Here is a 19,216-nt window from a genome sequence, read left to right on the forward strand (position 1 = left end):
GATGTGCTCCATCGACCTGCAGGATGCGTATTTCCACATCCCAATAGCTCCAAAGCATCGAAAATTCCTGCGATTTCGAGTAGCGTTACAGCATTACCAGTTCAGGGTTCTACCCTTTGGCCTGAAATCTGCTCCAAGAGTTTTCTCGAAATGTATGGCAGTGGTGGCGGCACATCTACGAAGACAAAGGATATACATATATCCATACCTAGACGACTGGCTACTAAAGGCTTCTTCTCCGGAGCAGGCGAGAAGCCATCGGGACATTGTACTAGGAGTTTGCGAAGCTCTAGGTCTTCAGGTCAATTACCAGAAGTCAACCTTGACTCCAACGCAGAGTCTTCACTACCTAGGAGCTATCATAAACACAGAACTACAAAAAGTGTATCCTTCGGAGGAACGACTGTCCTCAATAAACAAGAAGTGCCAGGACCTGTTGAGAGCCAGCGCACCTACGGCACGTCAGGTGACATCACTACTGGGCTCCATGGCATCGTGCATCTTTATTGTCCCAAATGCCAGACTCCACATGAGACCCCTCCAAGAGGCATTGGAGGCCAATTGGAGCCAAAGAACAGGTCGCTGGGAGGACACAATGCGGCTACCGGAGGTAGCACTTCAGTAATTGAGATGGTGGATGCACAGACCTCACCTGTCAGTGGGCGCTCCGTTTCACCAGGTACTTCCATCCGACACTCTGGTAACGGATGCGTCTCTTCAGGGATGGGGGGCTCATCTGGGTCCTTTTCAAGCGCAGGGTCTGTGGTCAGACAAGGAGAAGCAGTACCACATCAATCTGCTAGAACTCAGAGCGGTCCATCTGGCTCTCAAGTCTTTCACACCGCTAATTCAGGGGAAAACTCTATTGATACAGACGGACAATACAACCACGATGTATTACTTGAACAAACAAGGGGGAACGAGATCCCTACCCCTTTCACGAGAGTCCCAAGCGATATGGCATTGGCTCCTGGCCAGAGGAATGTCAATCACAGCAGTTCACCTGCCAGGTCAGCAGAACGTAGAAGCAGACTTTCTAAGCAGACACCGGGAGGACGTTCACGATTGGGTCCTGCACGACGAAGTCGCAGAATACATCTTCGCGCAATGGGGTCGGCCTCAACTGGACCTCTTCGCAGACGATGTAAACAGGAAATGCCCAGACTTCGCATCCAGGTTCTACCGTCCGGGATCTCGAGGGAATGCCCTGTTGATCGACTGGTCAGGGACATTTCTTTACGCTTTTCCGCCGATTCCCCTCATTCCGGCAGTGATCAGCAAACTTTACGGATCCAGGACCAGAATGATTCTTATAGCGCCACAATGGCCTCGACAATTCTGGTACACGGATCTCCTCAACCTGTCGGAAAAACCTCACAGGAGGCTGCCGTGCAGACCGGATCTTCTGAGCAGAATGGAGGGCAGGATTCTGCATCCCAACCTACCCTCTCTGAGATTAACAGCATGGCTCCTGAATTCCTGCAGTATGGGCACCTAGGACTCTCGCAGGAGTGCATGAACATCTTGAAAGAGTCCAAACGGCCTTCCACGCGGCGTTCCTACGCTTTTAAGTGGAAGAGATTCTACATATGGTGCTGTCAGCAAGGCCATAATCCCATACGGGCGCAGGAGGACGTCATACTGTCCTATTTGCTTCACCTAGCGAAATCCGGTCTGCAGGTATCATCTATTAAGGTACATTTGTCTGCTATTACTGGCTATCGCAAGTCACCTTCTCAGGAATCCTTCTTTACAAAACCTGTAGTCAAGGATTTCTTAGAAGGTTTGAAGAAAGTTTTTCCGCCAATTCGGAGGCCTTCTCCTCCGTGGGAACTGAACATAGTCCTAGCAAAACCTATGGGCCCTCCTTTCGAGCCTATCCATAAGGCCTCCTTACAACACCTTACGTGGAAAACGGCTTTTCTGGTGGCCATTACTTCAGCGAGGAGGGTCAGTGAGATCCAGGCCTTGTCTGCAAAAGAACCGTACACGGTTTTTCATGACAATAGAGTAGTTCTACGAACTCACCCATCTTTCCTTCCGAAGGTGGTGTCAGAATTCCATATTAATCAGACCATAACTTTACCGACGTTCTTTCCCAATCCGGAAACTCCGGCTGAAAAAGCATTGCACTCATTAGACTTGAAAAGAGTGCTGAAATTTTATCTGGACAAGACAAAATCGATTAGACACTCTAACCGTTTGTTTGTGAACTATGGTCATTTAAGAACAGGAGAAGCAGCATCTAAGCGAACAATATCAAGATGGATAGTTTCTTGTATTGTTAATACTTACCAGCTAGCTAATAGACAATTGCTAGCGCGGCCTAGAGCGCATTCCACAAGGGGAAAAGCGGCTACTGCTGCTCTCCTTAACAATGTTCCTATATCTGAGATTTGTAAGGCTGCTACATGGAAGTCTGTCCATACTTTTACAAGACATTATTGTTTAGACTCAGATGCAAGAGCGGATGCCCAAGTGGGGCAGGCCTCTCTAAGAAATTTATTTGCGTAAGACATGTCTATTCCTGCACTTCTATCGGACAGTCCGCTGGGTTTAGGGATGGGCTTGCTAATCTATTCAATGTTTATGACTATTGATGAGGATCCCCTGGAAGAGAAGGATAAGTTACTTACCTGTAAATCCTAGTTCTCTTCCAGGGGTATCCTCATCAAAGTCATAAACAACCCACCCTCCTCCCCGGACGCACGTCTACTGGAAGTGCAGGACAGACAGTATTTTGATTCAATTATACAAATTGTCACCGTAAAAAGAACTGACCTAACTGTGAACCAACTGTCACCTTTCCTTCACCCCTGAGGCATGGTGGGATACTGGAGGTGCTCAGGGTCTTAAAGGCACAGTGCCAAAGTTTTTATGGTTCTGCTGTGTTAACCTACATGCAGCCTATTGGCTAAGAATGCTTCATTGTTTTTCAATGCAGTTTTCTCTATTTTATCACTAGAGTTTGCTACTGCTTACTTCCCCAAGCCTAGTTTTAGGAGCTTGGGTACTTATTTAGGCTCTATTGTAGTATTTAATTAAAAAAAAACTTCATAGAAATAAAGCATTTCTGATGGATACAACTACCTGTGGATTCCTCACCTAATGAATACTCCCATGGCGCCAGCATTCGACGGAAATCTTCTTACTAGTCTCTGCACGTCGACGAGGACGTCACTCTAGCCCACGCGACGCCGTCTGACGTCATACAGGCAATAAGAGGTCCTCGACGACGTGCGGACGTCAGTTCCCTTTTTTCCGTGCATTCGAAACGGTTATCTTCGAGGGAGCAACTGTTACTTTTTTGGTTACAGTGTATTTTTGCTGCGTAGTTTTTCGCTGTGGTAATAATGTCGCAGAGAAAGTCTGGATTTAAGCCTTGTCGTGAGTGTGGAGGCAAGATGTCGGTGACGGATCCTCATTCCGATTGCCTTTGGTGTTTGAGCTCCGACCACGACGTCTCGACTTGTGATTCATGCCAGCACATGAATCCAAAGGCCCTCAAGGAACGTGAGGCGAAGCTGTTTATGGCTAAATCGAAGGAGAAGCATCACAAGAAGTCTTCTTCTCCAAGACATCGGCGTCATCGAGAGACCCGGCGCCGTAGAGAATCTCGGCGTCATTCGAAGGAGACTCGTTCCAGGTCTTCGGATCGGCGCCGAAGGACATGGGAGATCAGTCCCACGGTTACGCCGCATCCTTCGACGCCGTTTCCCTCACCGGCGTCTCCGACTTCACCTGGACAGGCGTCGGTGATTGAGGTATTGGAGCCTCAGGTGTGTTCTCCGGCGCAGACGCCGAGGCCGGCGTCGGGGTCGCCTCCGAGACAGGCACCTCAGTATCCGGCTTTTCCCACCCCTGGAGCCGATAGTTCCGCATTCTTGAATGCGATGTATGCCATCTTCCAACAGATGGCTCCAGGGGGTGCTCCGGCTGGGCCTTTGGCCTTTTCTTTGGGTGATCCTGCGCCTCTTCGGCTGGCACCCTTTATGCCCTTTCTCCCTTTTGGGAACGTGGGCTCGGCGCCAGTGTCGGCGCCGGTGGCCGCTCCGGTGGCTTCAGAAGGATTGGCCCCGGGGATTTCCATCCCGTCGACGTCGAAGTTGGGATTTCGGCCTGTGACTCCGGTGGGTCCATCTGCTTCAGCTGCTCTTTTGTCGGCGCCGAAGTTACCCGTGGCGCCGGACGTGGCGTCGGTGGCTTCTGAAGATCGGCGCCGATCTTCGACTTCAGCGGAGGCATTGTCGACTCCGCGTATTGAACAGCGACTTCATTCCAGGAGACGTGCTCTCCGTGTATTAGAAGAGCAGGAGTACCAACGAGCCCTGGAGGAAGGAGAGCTAGAGGACTCGGGTGATGGGCTGCGTGGACTGGAGTCGGCCAGTGGGCTGGACACTTCCCCTGAGTGGGATCTTTCGTCCCCGGGGGAGTATACTGAGGAGGCTGCTTCCTTTCATGCAGTGGTACGGAAGGCAGCTAGTTTTTTGGACCTGCCTTTGCCGGTGGTGGAGGCTAAACAAAACCTTTTAACAGAGGTGCTACATCCGGCCTCAGCTGCGGCGGAGCCTCTGTTGCCATTTAATGACGCTCTGCTGGATCCGGTGATAGAGGTGTGGAAGAGGCAGGCATCTTCCCCAGCAGTTCACAGAGCCGTGGCCAGGAGGTATCGGGCGGCTCCGACTGACCCTGGGTTTCTATCTAGGCACCCTACGCCGGAGAGCTTGGTGGTGCAGGCCTCCTGTTCATCCAAGTCAGCGCCTGGTTCTTTCCCGACGGTGCCTGGGGACAGAGATTCAAAGAAGCTAGAGGCGCAGTCGAAGAAATTTTTTTCGTCCTGCAGTCTGGCGTTAAAAGCCACCAATGCAACCTGTATCCTGGGGAGGTATATTCATGCTCTGATGGATGACATTTCCTCATCGTTTACAGAGCTTCCCCAGGGTCTTTTGGATCTTGTCTCAAATGCCCAGGCTGCTGCGACCCAGATTATCCAGACGGGACTGGATACCACCGACTCGGTAGCCAGAGCAATGGGCACAACTGTGGTGGCAAGGAGACAGGCCTGGCTCCGTAACTCGGGCTTTTCTGCAGATGTACAGTCCACATTGTTGGATCTCCCATTTGATGGGGACAAACTGTTTGGAGCCAAGGCTGATTCGGCCTTGGAACGTTTTAAGGAAAGCAGGGCCACGGCTAAGTCGTTAGGGCTCCAAGCTCCTTCTTCCACGGCCTCTTCCAGATTTTTCAGGAGGTTTCGTGGATTTGGGCGTGGCTCTTCCTCCTCTTCCTTTCGGGGAAGATATCAGCAACCTGCCTCTTCCCATCCCTATAGATCTTTCAGGGGGAGAGGTAGGGTCCGCACCAGAGGAGCCTCTCAGCAGCACTCTGCCTCTTCCTCATCCTCTGGCGGGGTGCAGCAGGGGAAGCAGCCTTAGGCTTCCACCATTTCCCACTCACTCCTCTCCTGTAGGGGGAAGATTACAGCATTTTCTCACCAAATGGAAGACTGTTACAACGGACACTTGGGTTCTCAGTATTGTGGGAAAAGGCTACACCCTTCCCTTTCGGGAGTTCCCGCCCCTCATCCCGCCCCGCCCTTCTTATTGTTCAGAAGAACACCTCCTGTTGCTAGAACAGGAGGTACAAGCCCTCCTTTCCAAGGGCGCGGTGGAGTTGGTCCCAGAGCAGGAAAGGGGTCGAGGATGTTACTCAAGGTATTTCCTGATTCCCAAGAAGGATGGTCGTTTGAGACCAATTCTGGACCTGAGGATCTTGAATTGGTTCCTCAAGCAGGAAAAATTCAAGATGCTGACCCTAGCACAGGTGCTTTTGGCGTTGAACAAGGAAGACTGGATGGTGTCTGTCGACTTGCAGGATGCTTACTTTCATATCCCGATACTCAAGTCACACAGGAAGTATCTCCGGTTTGTGGTGGGATCGCAACACTATCAGTTTGCGGTCCTTCCGTTTGGTCTTACTTCAGCACCTCGAGTCTTCACGAAGGTGATGTCGGTGGTTGCGGCAGAACTCAGAAGGAAGGGGATAGCAGTATTCCCTTACTTGGACGACTGGTTGATCAAAGCCAAGTCCCCGGAGCTTGTGACGCATCATCTGCAGTCAACAACCCAGTTGTTGTTCGACCTGGGTTTTTCGGTGAACGAGCCCAAATCTCACCTAGAGCCCTCTCAGCGCCTCCTGTTCATAGGGGCAGTACTGGATACAACATTGGGTCGGGCCTTTCCTCCGCCTCAGCGGATTCAAGATATTCAGGATTTGGTTCCAATGTTTCGAAATGGAGCGGTAGTTCCAGTCCTCAAGGTCCTTCGTCTGCTCGGTCTGTTTGCCTCCTGCATTCTGTTGGTCACGCATGCTCGCTGGCACATGAGGGCTCTTCAGTGGTGCCTCCGAAGGCAGTGGTCTCAACACAAAGGGGATCTAGAGAGTACTGTCAAGATCTCCAGAGATGCTGCTGTGGATTTGAAGTGGTGGATTACAAGCAACAATCTTTCACAAGGAAAGCCGTTCCAGCAGTCGCCACCAGTGGCCACAGTCATAACGGATGCTTCCACTCTAGGGTGGGGAGCTCATCTGGGGGATCTGGAGATCAAAGGTCTTTGGTCTCCAGAGGAACAGATGTTTCACATCAATCTGTTAGAGTTACGGGCTGTACGTCTGGCTCTCAAGGCCTTCCTCCCTTCCCTTCGTGGTCAGTCGGTACAGGTCCTGACGGACAATACTACCACGATGTGGTACATAAACAAACAGGGAGGAGTAGGGTCGTACCTTCTCTGCAGAGAAGCTCTTCGACTATGGTCCTGGGCAAAGGACCATCAGATTTGCTTGGTAGCAAATCATCTGGCCGGGGTCTTGAACGTACGTGCGGACAGTCTCAGTCGCCAATTCTCGGCAGACCACGAGTGGTGTCTCCATCCAGATCAAGTCCGTTTAATCTTCCAGAGGTGGGGGTTTCCTCGGGTAGATCTGTTTGCCACTCGAGAGAACGCGCATTGTCCGTTATTCTGCAGCCTCCAGTATCCGATGCAGGGAGCGTTGGGGGACGCGTTTCAAATAACCTGGTGCGGCCAGTTGCTTTATGCGTTTCCTCCCATACCCTTGATTCCTCGAGTATTGAGGAAGATTCGCCAGGACCGGGCTCTAGTCATCCTAATAGCTCCGGATTGGCCAAGGAGGGTATGGTACTCCGACCTTCTCCAACTCTCAATGTGCCCTCCGCTCCGTCTCCCTTTCAGGGCAGACCTCCTCTCGCAGTCGCAGGGGCAGGTTCTACACCCCAACCTCCAGAGTCTGCACCTACATGCCTGGAGATTGAACGGGGCAACCTGAGTTCCTTCTCTCTCCCGCCTGAGGTAGTGGATGTTATATTAGCGGCCAGGCGACACTCCACTAAATCTATCTACGCTAATAGATGGTCTAAATTTGTCGCGTGGTGTGGAGAGAGGCAGATTGATCCTTTGCATGCTCATCTATCGGACGTTTTGTCTTTTGCTCTGTCTCTAGCGCAGAAAGGTTGTGCAGTGGCTACCATTAAGGGTTATTTATCGGCCTTGTCAGCCTTCATATGTCTTCCAGACCAACCATCTTTATTTAAATCCCCTATTGTTATCAGATTCCTGAAAGGTCTTCTAAATAAATATCCTCCAAAACCATTCGTTATGCTGCAATGGGATTTGTCCTTGGTCCTGACTTTCCTTATGGGGTCCCCTTTTGAACCTATGCATTCTTGCCCCTTAAGGTATTTGGTTTTAAAAACAGTCTTCCTGATAGCTATAACATCAGCAAGGAGAGTGAGTGAGTTGCAGGCCTTATCAGTAAAGCCCCCTTATACAACTTTTTATGGGGATAAGGTGGTGTTGAGGACCAAGGCTGCTTTCCTCCCGAAGGTTGTTTCACCCTTCCATTTGGCTCAGGCAATTACTTTGTCCACGTTCTATCCTCCGCCTCATCCTTCCAAAGAGGAAGAAAGACTGCACCGTCTGGACCCAAAGAGAGCGTTGAGCTTCTTTATTGATAGAACAAAGGATTTCAGGCTGGAGGATCAGCTGTTTATTGGATACGTGGGCAAGAGGAGAGGAAAGGCAGTCCACAAGAGAACACTATCCAGGTGGGTTGTTCTTTGCATTAAAATCTGTTACTCTTTGGCAAAGAAGGATCCTCCTGAGGGCATTAGAGCTCATTCCACCAGAGCTAAGTCGGCCACTTCGGCCTTGGCCAGGGGTGTTCCTGTGGTTGACATCTGCAAGGCCGCAACTTGGTCGTCCCTTCACACTTTTGCAAAACATTACTGTTTGGATTCTGAGGTTAGAAGAGACGGCCATTTTGCACGGTCAGTGCTGCAGGATTTCTTGGTTTGACCATTTAGGCACCCACCGCCGGGCGTGGTACTGCTTTGGGACTCTATTCATTAGGTGAGGAATCCACAGGTAGTTGTATCCATCAGAAGAACGAGTTACTTACCTTCGGTAACGACTTTTCTGGTGGATACATTAGCTACCTGTGGATTCCTCACGGTCCCACCCGCCTCCCCGTTGCCTTTCTGGTCTTACCAAGTAATCCTTGAGTGCGTTCCTCTTGGTCTTTGAGGGTGCAATAGATGTTGTATATAATATATTTATATATATGTATATATGTATATATCTTTGTGTATATACTTGATGTGTGTATATATTTTTAAAAAAGAGAGAGTTATATATATATATATAAAAGATTTACAGTTATTCATGCAATGTTGTGTATTTTTACAATATAATGGGATGTTGCCTTGCTCTTTAATTGCATTGCCTGGTTGTTCTCATGCACGTAAAAAATGATTGGTACTGACGTCCGCACGTCGTCGAGGACCTCTTATTGCCTGTATGACGTCAGACGGCGTCGCGTGGGCTAGAGTGACGTCCTCGTCGACGTGCAGAGACTAGTAAGAAGATTTCCGTCGAATGCTGGCGCCATGGGAGTATTCATTAGGTGAGGAATCCACAGGTAGCTAATGTATCCACCAGAAAAGTCGTTACCGAAGGTAAGTAACTCGTTCTTTTGCCTGTTTTTAACATGATAGCCTGCATGACTGTTTGTTACACATGTATAATGTGTATATATTTTATATATGCTCCGGGGTCCCCGCACAAGGGCGGGAATATTCAATGTTTATGACTTTGATGAGGATACCCCTGGAAGAGAACTAGGATTTACAGGTAAGTAACTTATCCTTCTTGGGCATGCCAAGGACACCTCTGAAAACATTTTGTATAAGCTGTGTGGTTTGATGTATATAATTAAATTATGTAAACTTTAAGCAAGTGTAGGAGGCTGGCGTGGTTTGTAGTGGGTACCAAAGGTACTTACACTTTATACCAGGTCCAGTTATCCCTTATTCGTGAAATGTAGTCAGTGTCTAGAAACCAGGCTGTCTAGGGGTAGCTGTAGCTGAGCAGCCAAGGCTTATCTAGGAGACATGAAACGCTCTTGCAATACCACTGTAGTCACACATTACTCACACACAAGAAAATACTCAGGGTTACAAAAATGAAGGTACCTTATTTTTAATGACACAATGCCAAAAATACCTTAGAGACTGTACTCCCTTAGGAGGTAAGTAATCAAATTATATAAACTAGTACCCAAACATTGCTGTAAAAACAGTTAGAAAACAGTGCAAATAGTGGAAATCACAATAGATTTGCAATGGGCCTGGGGGAACACAAACCATATACTAAAATAGTGGAATGTGAAAGATGGTTTCCCACCTAGGAAAGTGTAGTGTGTAGAGGGGCGTTGGGAGTGTAAGAAAACACCAAAGGTAAGTAATAGAATCCCCTCCTGAGCCCAGGAAATCAGGAGTAAATCACAGTAAGTTTCCTAGAACACACAAGAAGTCATGATAGAAGATTATGTAAGAACCAGAAGAGACTGTAAGGCACCAACAATGGATTCCTGGACCTGAAGACATGTGGAAGAAGGGTACCAAGTCCAAGAAGCACTGGAAGAGTCCAGGGAGAACAGGAGCCCCTGCTAACCCGGATGAAGGTGCAAAAGAAGAAACATTGATGAAGAAGAACAGTCAATACTGCACCCAAGAAGACGGATGTGTGTTCCTGGTTGTTACAGATGATGTTCCACACCGGATGGATGATTGCAGCCTGGTTTGCATCACTGGATTCCGCCAACAAGCCTTGGCACACACAAAGCTCGCGGTTAGAGGAAAATGTCGATGCCCGGGACCAGGAGGGACGTTGTGGCCCCAGGATGGGGAGAGAGAGGTGGGTCTCAGCAACTCAGAGAGCCCTCAGAAGACCAGGCAGCATGCACAGGAGTCCCATAGCAGGGGGACAAAGAAGGTGCAAATGAAGGCCCACGCAGCGCAACACAAAGGGTTCCCATGCTGCTGGAGAACCACTCAGGAAGCTGTGTGTCACAGGAAGGAGTGCTGGGGGTCGGAGCTGTGTTGTGCATGAAGAACCTCGTGGAAGGTAGCACACAAGCCTTTGCAACTACAAATCACAGGGTGCACGGTGTACTGTCTTGCGTGGGGAGGCAACGTCTTACCTCCACCAAAGTTGGACAGCTGGACCTTAGGACCGTCGGGACAACTTCAGTCCACCACCGGTGTTGCTGGATCCACGCACTTTGTCAGGAGAGGGGGCCCACGCCACAGGTCGTCGCTGCAGAGGGGTTCCAGCTGAAGCAGGGAAGTGGCTCCTTCACTTTAAGGGAGAGTCCTTTGCTTCTTCTGGTGCAGGCTGAAGACAAGCAGTCCTCTGAGGATGCATGCCCTGGAAACATTTGCATTTGCTGGCAGGAGCTGAAAATACAATGTTCCTGGAGGGTCCAGATGCAGTTTCGTCAGTAGAAAATGAAGATTCCTGTTGGAGTCTTGCAATCCGAATCTGAGGAAGCACCTAGGAGAGAGATCCTAAATAGCCCTGAAAGGGGGATTGGTCAGCTACTCAGGTAAGCACCTATCAGGGGAGGGCTGTGACGTCACCGGATGGCACTGGCCACTCAGATGCTCCCAGAGTGCCCCATCACCTTGGAATCCAAGTTGGCAAAACGCAGGGACACTCTGGGGAAGCTCTGGGCACCACCCATGGGGTGGTGATGGACAGGGGAGTGGTCACTTCCCTTTTCTTTGTCCAGTTGGGTGCCAGAGCAGGGATTGGGGGTCCCTGAACCAGTGTAGACTGGATTATGCAAGGAGGGCACCATCTTCGCCTTGATAGCAGTGTGTGCAAGGAAGAGGCCAGTGTCATATAGTTCTTGCAGACTCTGGAAGGATAGCAGGGCCCGTCACTATATAAGTTACCCATATGGGTAAGTACATCATCACATCATGGAGAGGGATCATGGACCCTCAGCAGCTTCTTCTAAGCTGGTATGCTCCACAAGGGTAGCTGTGGAGCATAGGGGATCGGCGTGTGTCTTGGTTAAATATAACAATTCCACATGAGCTTGGCTGTATGCATGAGTTTACCCATCCCCCTAATTGGTCTATCCAAGGAGAAAATCCATGCTAAGTGATCCATATCTATCAGGACCGCTTGAACCATGCCACCTTCCATCGTTTTATCTCCAGATAGCCAACGCATGGACCATTGTAACTGAGCCGCTGTGAAGTACAGCTCTAGATCTGTGACCCCAAGTCCTCCTTCAAAGTGAGGGTGTTGAAGAATGGGCAACGAGCCACGCTTCCGTGCAGGTCCCCACACTAGCTCATACACTTCTCAGAGTCTTGTAGAGGCATCTGGCTGGTATTACTATCAGTGCCTCAATGAAATATAGGAGCAACAGGAGGATCAGCATTTTAGCCACTGATGCTCTGCCCATAGGTGAGATGGAAATTGCGTCCAGAAATTCATGGATTGATGAACTGAAGTTAAGGCTTTACCATGATTGCCATTGAGGTAAATCCTTGCTTGTGTGATAAATGTTCACACCAGGTTATCGAAAAGTCTCAAAACACTAAGAGACACACCCCCCATCTGGTGCATCTTGGCGCCCTTGTTCGATCCAACATGGAGGGAATATGCCCAATTTGTCCCAGTTCACCTTCGGGACAGCTAATTTGCAAAAGCGATGAAGCAGGGCATAAAGGGTCGGCAGTGCAGAGGCATGATCCCGTAAGTGTATCAGAACATTGTCTACGTATAAAGACACAGTATGCCAGGCTGGTCCCACCTTAATGCCCTAATCTGGGCCCCTAATGCGTGGCATGGCAGCTAGTGGCTCCATAGCCAAGGCAAATAGTACTGGTGATAAGGAGCATCCTTGACGAGTTTCTCATTGTGAGAAAAGGCCTCTTTTGTCATGGTTAGCTCCCACGTTTTGCCTGGTATTTGATGTGGTCTCAAAATTATTAGTGCCCAGGGCCCATGCTAACCTGGTTCCCTGGGCCAGATCTCTTTTTCAAAACTGTTGTGATGCATTGGCACAATTGGCAACACCTTTAGCTGTCACTTTAAGTCCCTAGTAAACGGTACTTATGTACCCATCATGGGAGCTACTAAGGGTGTGTCCCTGAGGGCAGCAGCACAGATTGTGCCACCCTCTAGGGCCATGCATCCAGATGCACCCATCACTGCCATTGCATATTGGGTGTTCTGGTGCAATCTTAATATACAAACAAGACATGGCACACAGCCTGCGTATCCTGTCCACTGAACACTGCTTGCAATATAGGTAAGTCACCCCTCTGGCAGACCTTCCAGCCCTAAGGCAGGGTGTACTATACTGTGTGTGTGGGCACAGATACATAAGCAATATGCCCCTACTGTGTCCTTGCCTAAACTAGGACATAGTAAGTGAACAGAGCTGCCATTTTAAATGCATGTGTTGGACACTGGTCAGTATGAGTTCCACAGCTACATGATGGCCGCTCTCAACCCTGGGTTGTTTGGTATCAAACAACTCAGAATGATAAATCCAGATTGGTACCAAAGCTAACTAACACTGGCATGGTTGCTGGCCGGTCACAACCAGTCTGCCACCACCAGACAAGATTCTTGAACCCTGGGGTGAGAGCTCCTGCAGAACGAAGCCCTTCCTGGATGGAGTTGTCACACCTCCCTCCTTAGGAATATGCTAGCAAGCTTCGAAGGGCTTACCACCTTTGAAACTCAACCCCGAAGCCTGGTGCTAGCAGCATATGGCTGCCGCTGTTGCAAACCCCCACTTTTGGCAGGACCAATGGCAGGAAAACACACAAGGGACATGAGGAGTGGTCAGCCCCAGCTTGCACCACCCCTAAGGTGTTGCATGTGAGGTGACCCCTCCATTTCATTTTTTTCCATCTTGCAGGGAAGGAAAATAGACTATCAGGTGAAGGGAAGTGACCTCTGCCCACAAGAAGTGGTCACTGAGTGGGTGTAGCCACCGAAAGGTAGATGATCCTTTGATCACCTCTAGGCACTCCTCTAAATGACCACTAAATACAGTATTTAGTGAGCACCCCTAGACCAGGGATTTAGAGTCCAAGGACACAAGAAGACCAGCAACAAAGAAGACCCAAGGCTTGAGAACTGAATTCCTGCTGCACCAAGAAAAAGGCGCCAAACCCTGACTGCTGCATCCAGGACTCGACAATCTCCGCTGCAGTGTTTCTGGCACTCAGCCCAGGGTGCCTTATCTATAGGCTCTACAAACCTCCAGAGGACCTTCACTGTTCTGAAAATCACCGAAGATCTCCCTTCAGAGTGAAGGCATCACTCTCCTGCAATCAAGATCAAAAGACCAGCGAAGACCAGTTCCCTGCCCAGCTGCTGACCAAGGAACCTGACACTACAGCTGTACCAAATTTTACCCAATGGACTGTGAGGACACAATTTGTAAGTGTACCAAGTTTGGTGGAACTGTGACTTCCAGTGGCTGAACTGTGCAATAGCCCCAGGAAATGGTCACTCAATATTGGACACATGGAAGGACAGTCCACTCCTGACTGAAAAAGGACGAGGAGAAAGCTCCATTCAAGAGACTTCAGAAAAAACACTAGGACTTCCCCCCAGAGTGCTCCTGATGACCTACAAGCAACCCTCAAAGCGACGTACCTCCTGCTGCTTCCAAGGGCACCTTTGCACACAGATCCTGGCTCTCCGTTTCGCTCTGCACCTGTTCACCCTATGCCCTGTACTGAAGATCCAGCTGTGTTCTAAGAGTCCCTCACTCCTTGCGACCTTGACACCCCAAGGGGACCCACTAGACTCACCTTAAAGTCCACCCCACCTGTGGAGTGCTTTTCCAAGTGGTCCCCTTAGGAGGCCTTGACCCAGCTCCAATTACTTTCTTCAGCTGCTCCCACCGAAACCGGGAGCCACCCTAAAGTCTCCAGCAGTCCACAGGGCCCACCAACGATCTCGACCTATCTGCAAAAGGAGAGATTGGTAAATGCATTGCCTGATTTTATATTTTTAAAGCATTGATTCTTATGGTGCGTAATTCCACATATAACTGAGACATTTTCTAAACATTAAAAGTTTATAACTTAAAAAGTACTTACCTGATTTTGATGATCATGGTCTTAAAAATTCTATAAATCTGAAGTATTTTTGTTAATTGGTCTTGAGTCATTCTTTTTAGTGTGTGTCTTGCTTAATTGATACTTTGAGTATCGCAAATGCCTTGCACTTCTCCAAGATTATCCTAACAGCTCGACAAAGCTCCCATAAAAAGTAGAGCATTAGGTGGTCTAGTTTTTACCTTTGTAAACCAACGTGTGGTTGCCTGGACTTTCTGCACAGTGTGCCTAGCTTTGTGCACTACATAGAGTGCCAGCCTCCTACACTCCTACTATCAGGGACAAGAACATGAGATCTGATGTCTGGTGCAGACTCGAGCCTATGGGGCAGTGTATAAGAGCATTACCCAACCTAAGAAATTAGGACCCATCCAGAATGCCTTTAGCACCTGTAAAAAGGAGGACCAACTCAGCGTATTGAATGTTTTCTCAAATTCCAGGGAGACCACCACCGGTGGGCCATCCTCCTCAGACAGTGCATCCATTATGTGGCACAAGCGCCAGATATTGAAATATGTTGCTCGTTTGGGCACAAATCGGCATTGGTCAGGATGGACAAGGGTGCCAAGTATTGGGAGTAATTTGTTGGCAGGGACATTGCTTAAGATTTTATAGTCAATATTTAACATTGATAGTGTTCTATAGGAGCTCCCCTCAAGGGGGTCCCTACCTCTTTTCGGGAGCACCACTATGAGGGCCTGACATAGGTAGTCCGACAAAGTAGATCCCAAGAAGACGAGGAGCAAGAGTGGATCTAAAGGCTGTATATTACTCCACAGGGAACCCGTCGTAGTAGAAGGCTGGCTCATTAAATTTTGTACACCCAGTGGTTCCCAACCTGTGGTCCAGGGACCCCTGAGGGTCCACGTATCCTCCTCAGGGGGTCTGTGACCGCTTAGAAAATTAAATGGTCCCCAGCTTTCAGTAATGACTCAGTTAGGAGGTCCCCTGATTCAAATAATGATTTGTTGGGGATCCCGGGGCTCCAGTAATGAAAAAATAGGAGTCCACATAAGTCAAAAGGCATTGGAGCAGTAGGTGTTCCCCATGGGCTGCAGAATGTATTGTGCCACCTATGGGAGCCCAAGCAAAATGTGTCTGCAGGCCTGCCATTGCAGCCTGCATGAAAAGGTGCATGCACCCTTTCACCACAGTGCACCCCTACAAGAGCAGAGGTTCCCCTACGAACTACAGCTCCATTTCACTGGACTTCATAAGTGCAGGTAAGCCATTTTACCCATGTACTGTACACAGGTAGTGTGTCCAGCTACATAATAGTAACTCCAAACCTTGGCATGTTTGGTATCAAACATGTCAGAATCATACCCCAATTCTGTTGCCAGTATTGGTTGTATGATTCCATGCACTCTAGGGGCTCCTTAGAGGACCCCTCAGTATTGCTCCTACTAGTTGTCCAGGGTTTTGCAAGCAGCCTGCTCTGCTGCCCCTCTTCAGATGGGTTTCTGCCTTCCTGCTGCTTGACCAGCTCAAGCAGGGGAAGGCATAACAAAGGATTTCCTGTGGAGAGGGAGGCAACACCCATTCCCCTTGTGTAGGAAAATGGCTCCTTGTTGCAGTAACACCCCCACTTTTTGCCTGATATTGATGCTGATTTGACTGAGAGTGTGCTGGGACCCTGATAACCAGGCCCCAACACCAGTGTTCTTTCATGAAAAATGTACCATTGTTTCCACAATTGGCACACCCCTGGCTCACAGATAAGTCCCTTGTAAAAGGTACCAGTGGTACCAAGGTCCCTGTGACCAGGGAAGGTCCCTAAGGGCTGAAGCATGTGTTGTGCCACCCTAAGGGACCCCTCACCTAACACATGCACACTGCCATTGCAGATTGTGTGTGTTGGTGGGGAGAAAAAGGCAAAGTCGACAGGGCATCCCCTTAGGATGCCATGTACACAAAATACTGCCTGTGGCATAGGTAAGTCACCCTTCTAGTAGGCCTTAAAGCCCTAAGGCAGGGTACACTATACCATAGGTGAAGGCATGGCTGCATGAGCAATATGCCCCTACAGTGTCTAAGTCCATTCTTAGACACTGAAGTACAGTGTGGCCATATTAGTTATATGGTCTTGGAGTTTGTCAAAACGAACTCCACAGTTCCATAATGGCTACACTTCTCAGAATAATAAACACACACTGATGCCAGTGTTGGATTTATAAAAAAAATGCACACAGAGGGCATCTTAGAGATGCCCCCTGTATTTTACCCAATCCTTCAGTGCACGACTGACTGGTCTGTGCAAGCCTGCCACTGAGAGATGAGTTTCTGACCCCCTGGGGTTAGAGCCTTTGTGCTCTCCAGGGCCAGAAACAAAGCCTGCACTGGGTGGAGGTGCTTCACACCTCTCCCCTGCAGGAACTGTAACACCTGGCGGTGAGCCTCAAAGACTCAGGTCTGGTGTTACAATGCCCCAGGGTACTCCACCCAGAGGAGATGCCCGCCCCTGGACGAACCCCCACTTTTGGCGGCAAGTCCAGAGGGATAATGAGGAAAACAAGGAGGAGTCACCCCCTCAGCGAGGTCCACCCCTAAGGTGACCAGAGTTGAAGTGACCCCCTCCTTGGAAAATCCTCCATTTTGTTTGGGAGGATTTAGCCCAATAGGGATAGGGATTTGCTCCCCTCCCCAAAGAGAGGGACCACAAGGAGAGTGTAGCCACCATCAAGGACAGTAGCTATTGGCTACTGCCCTGTGACCCTTACACACCCCTAAATTCAGTATTTCGGGGTGACCCTGAACCCAGGACTTGAGATTCCTGACAACCTACAAAGAAGGACTGCCTAGCTGAAAAACCCCGCAGAGAAGAAGGAAGACGACAACTCGTTTGGTCCCAACCCTACCGGCCTGTCTCCAACTTCAGAGAACCTGCACCAGCGACGCATCCTGCGGGAATTTTAAAGCCCCCAGGCCCGTGAGAAACCGACTGCCGGCGCAGCAGTGACCAGCAGGCAGTCATCATCCTTGCCCAGTTGGTGGCTGGCCCAAGAAGCCCCCCAGTGCCCTGCCTGCAACATCTGAGTGACCCCCGGGTCCTTCAACCTATAAACCTATTTAAAACCCGACACCCTGTTTGCCCACTGCACCTGCCCGCCCCTGCGCCGCGGAGGGTGTGTTTTGTGTGCCTACTTGGGATCCCCCCAGTGCTCTACTAAACCCCCCTGGTCTGCTCCCCGAGGACACTGGTATTTACCTGCCAGCAGACCGGAACCGGAGCACGCCCTGTCACCAGAGGCACCCATGTTAGTTGGGCTCCTCTTTGCCCTCTGCACCTGACCGGCCCTGTGTTGCTGGTGCTGGGTGTCGGGGTTGACTTGAACCCCCAACGGTGGGTTACCTATGCCCCGGAGACTGAACTTGTAAGTGCTTTACTTTCCACATTAACTTAACTGTACTTACCTCCCCCATGAATTGTTGAATTTTGCACTGTGTCCACTTCTAAAATAGCTTATTGCCATTTTATGAAAAAGTGTGTACATTACTGTTTTGGTTCAAAGTCTTAACTATACCTATGCAAAGTACCTTACATTTAATGTACTTACCTGCAGTTTGAATCTTGTGGTTCTAAAATAAATTAGGAAGAGAATATTTTTCTATATAAAAAACCATTGGCCTGGAGTTAAGTCATTGAGTGTGTGTTCTCATTTATTGCTTGAGTGTGTACAACAAATGCTTAACACTACTCTCTGATAAGCCTAACTGCTCGACCACATTACCACAAATAGAGCATTAGTATCATCTATTATTGCTTCTCTCAAGCCTCTTGGGGAACCCCTGGACTCTGTGCACACTATGGGGGTCATTCTGACCTTGGCGGTCTTGGACCGCCAGGATCACGAATGACGGAAGCACCGCCAACAGGCTGGCGGTGCTTCAAATGCCATTTTGACCGCGGCGGTAAAGCCGCGGTCGCCCCGCCGGGGCCGGCGGTTTTCTGCTGTTTTTGCCCCGGCTGGGAGAATCCGCCAGGGCAGCGCTGCAAGCAGCGCTGCCCTGGGAATACTGACCCCCTTACCGCCAGCCTGTTTCTGGCGGTTTTCACCGCCAGGAAGAGGCTGGCGGTAAGGGGTGTCCTGGGGCCCCTGGCATGGGCAGTGCAGGGGTCCCCTAACAGGGCCCCGGCCAGCTTTTCACTGTCTGCCTAGCAGACAGTGAAAAGCGCGACGGGTGCAACTGCACCCGTCGCACGGCCGCAACACCGCCGGCTCCATTCGGAGCCGGCTCCTGTGTTGCAGGCCTCATTCCCGCCGGCCCAGCGGGAATGTTGGAATGGGGGCAGTGGTATTTTGGCCGCATGGCGGCCAAATGGCGGTTCCCGCCAAGGTTGGAATCACTCCTATATCTCATTTTGATATAGTATATACAGAGCCAGCTTCCTATACCTTGGAAATAGGTATGACATTGCCTGGGAGGTGTAGCCTCCCCAAGCCAGCGGTATGAGTTGAGGGGCACATTTGGTGCCCTCCTTGCACAAACCAGTTTGCACCAATCCGGGGCCCCGGGTCCCTGCACTGGTGCGAAACTGGACAAAGGAAAGGGGTGCGACCAGTCCCCCGTCCATCACCACTTCAGGGGGGTGCCCAGAGCTCCTTCAGGTGGCCACTTGGTTCTGCCATCTTGAATCCAAGATGTGCAGAGGCCTATGGTAACATCTGAGTAGCCAGGTCAGGTAGGTGATGTCAC

This window comes from Pleurodeles waltl, chromosome 4_1 (assembly GCF_031143425.1).
Source record: "Pleurodeles waltl isolate 20211129_DDA chromosome 4_1, aPleWal1.hap1.20221129, whole genome shotgun sequence".
In the NCBI taxonomy this organism is placed as follows: domain Eukaryota; kingdom Metazoa; phylum Chordata; class Amphibia; order Caudata; family Salamandridae; genus Pleurodeles; species Pleurodeles waltl.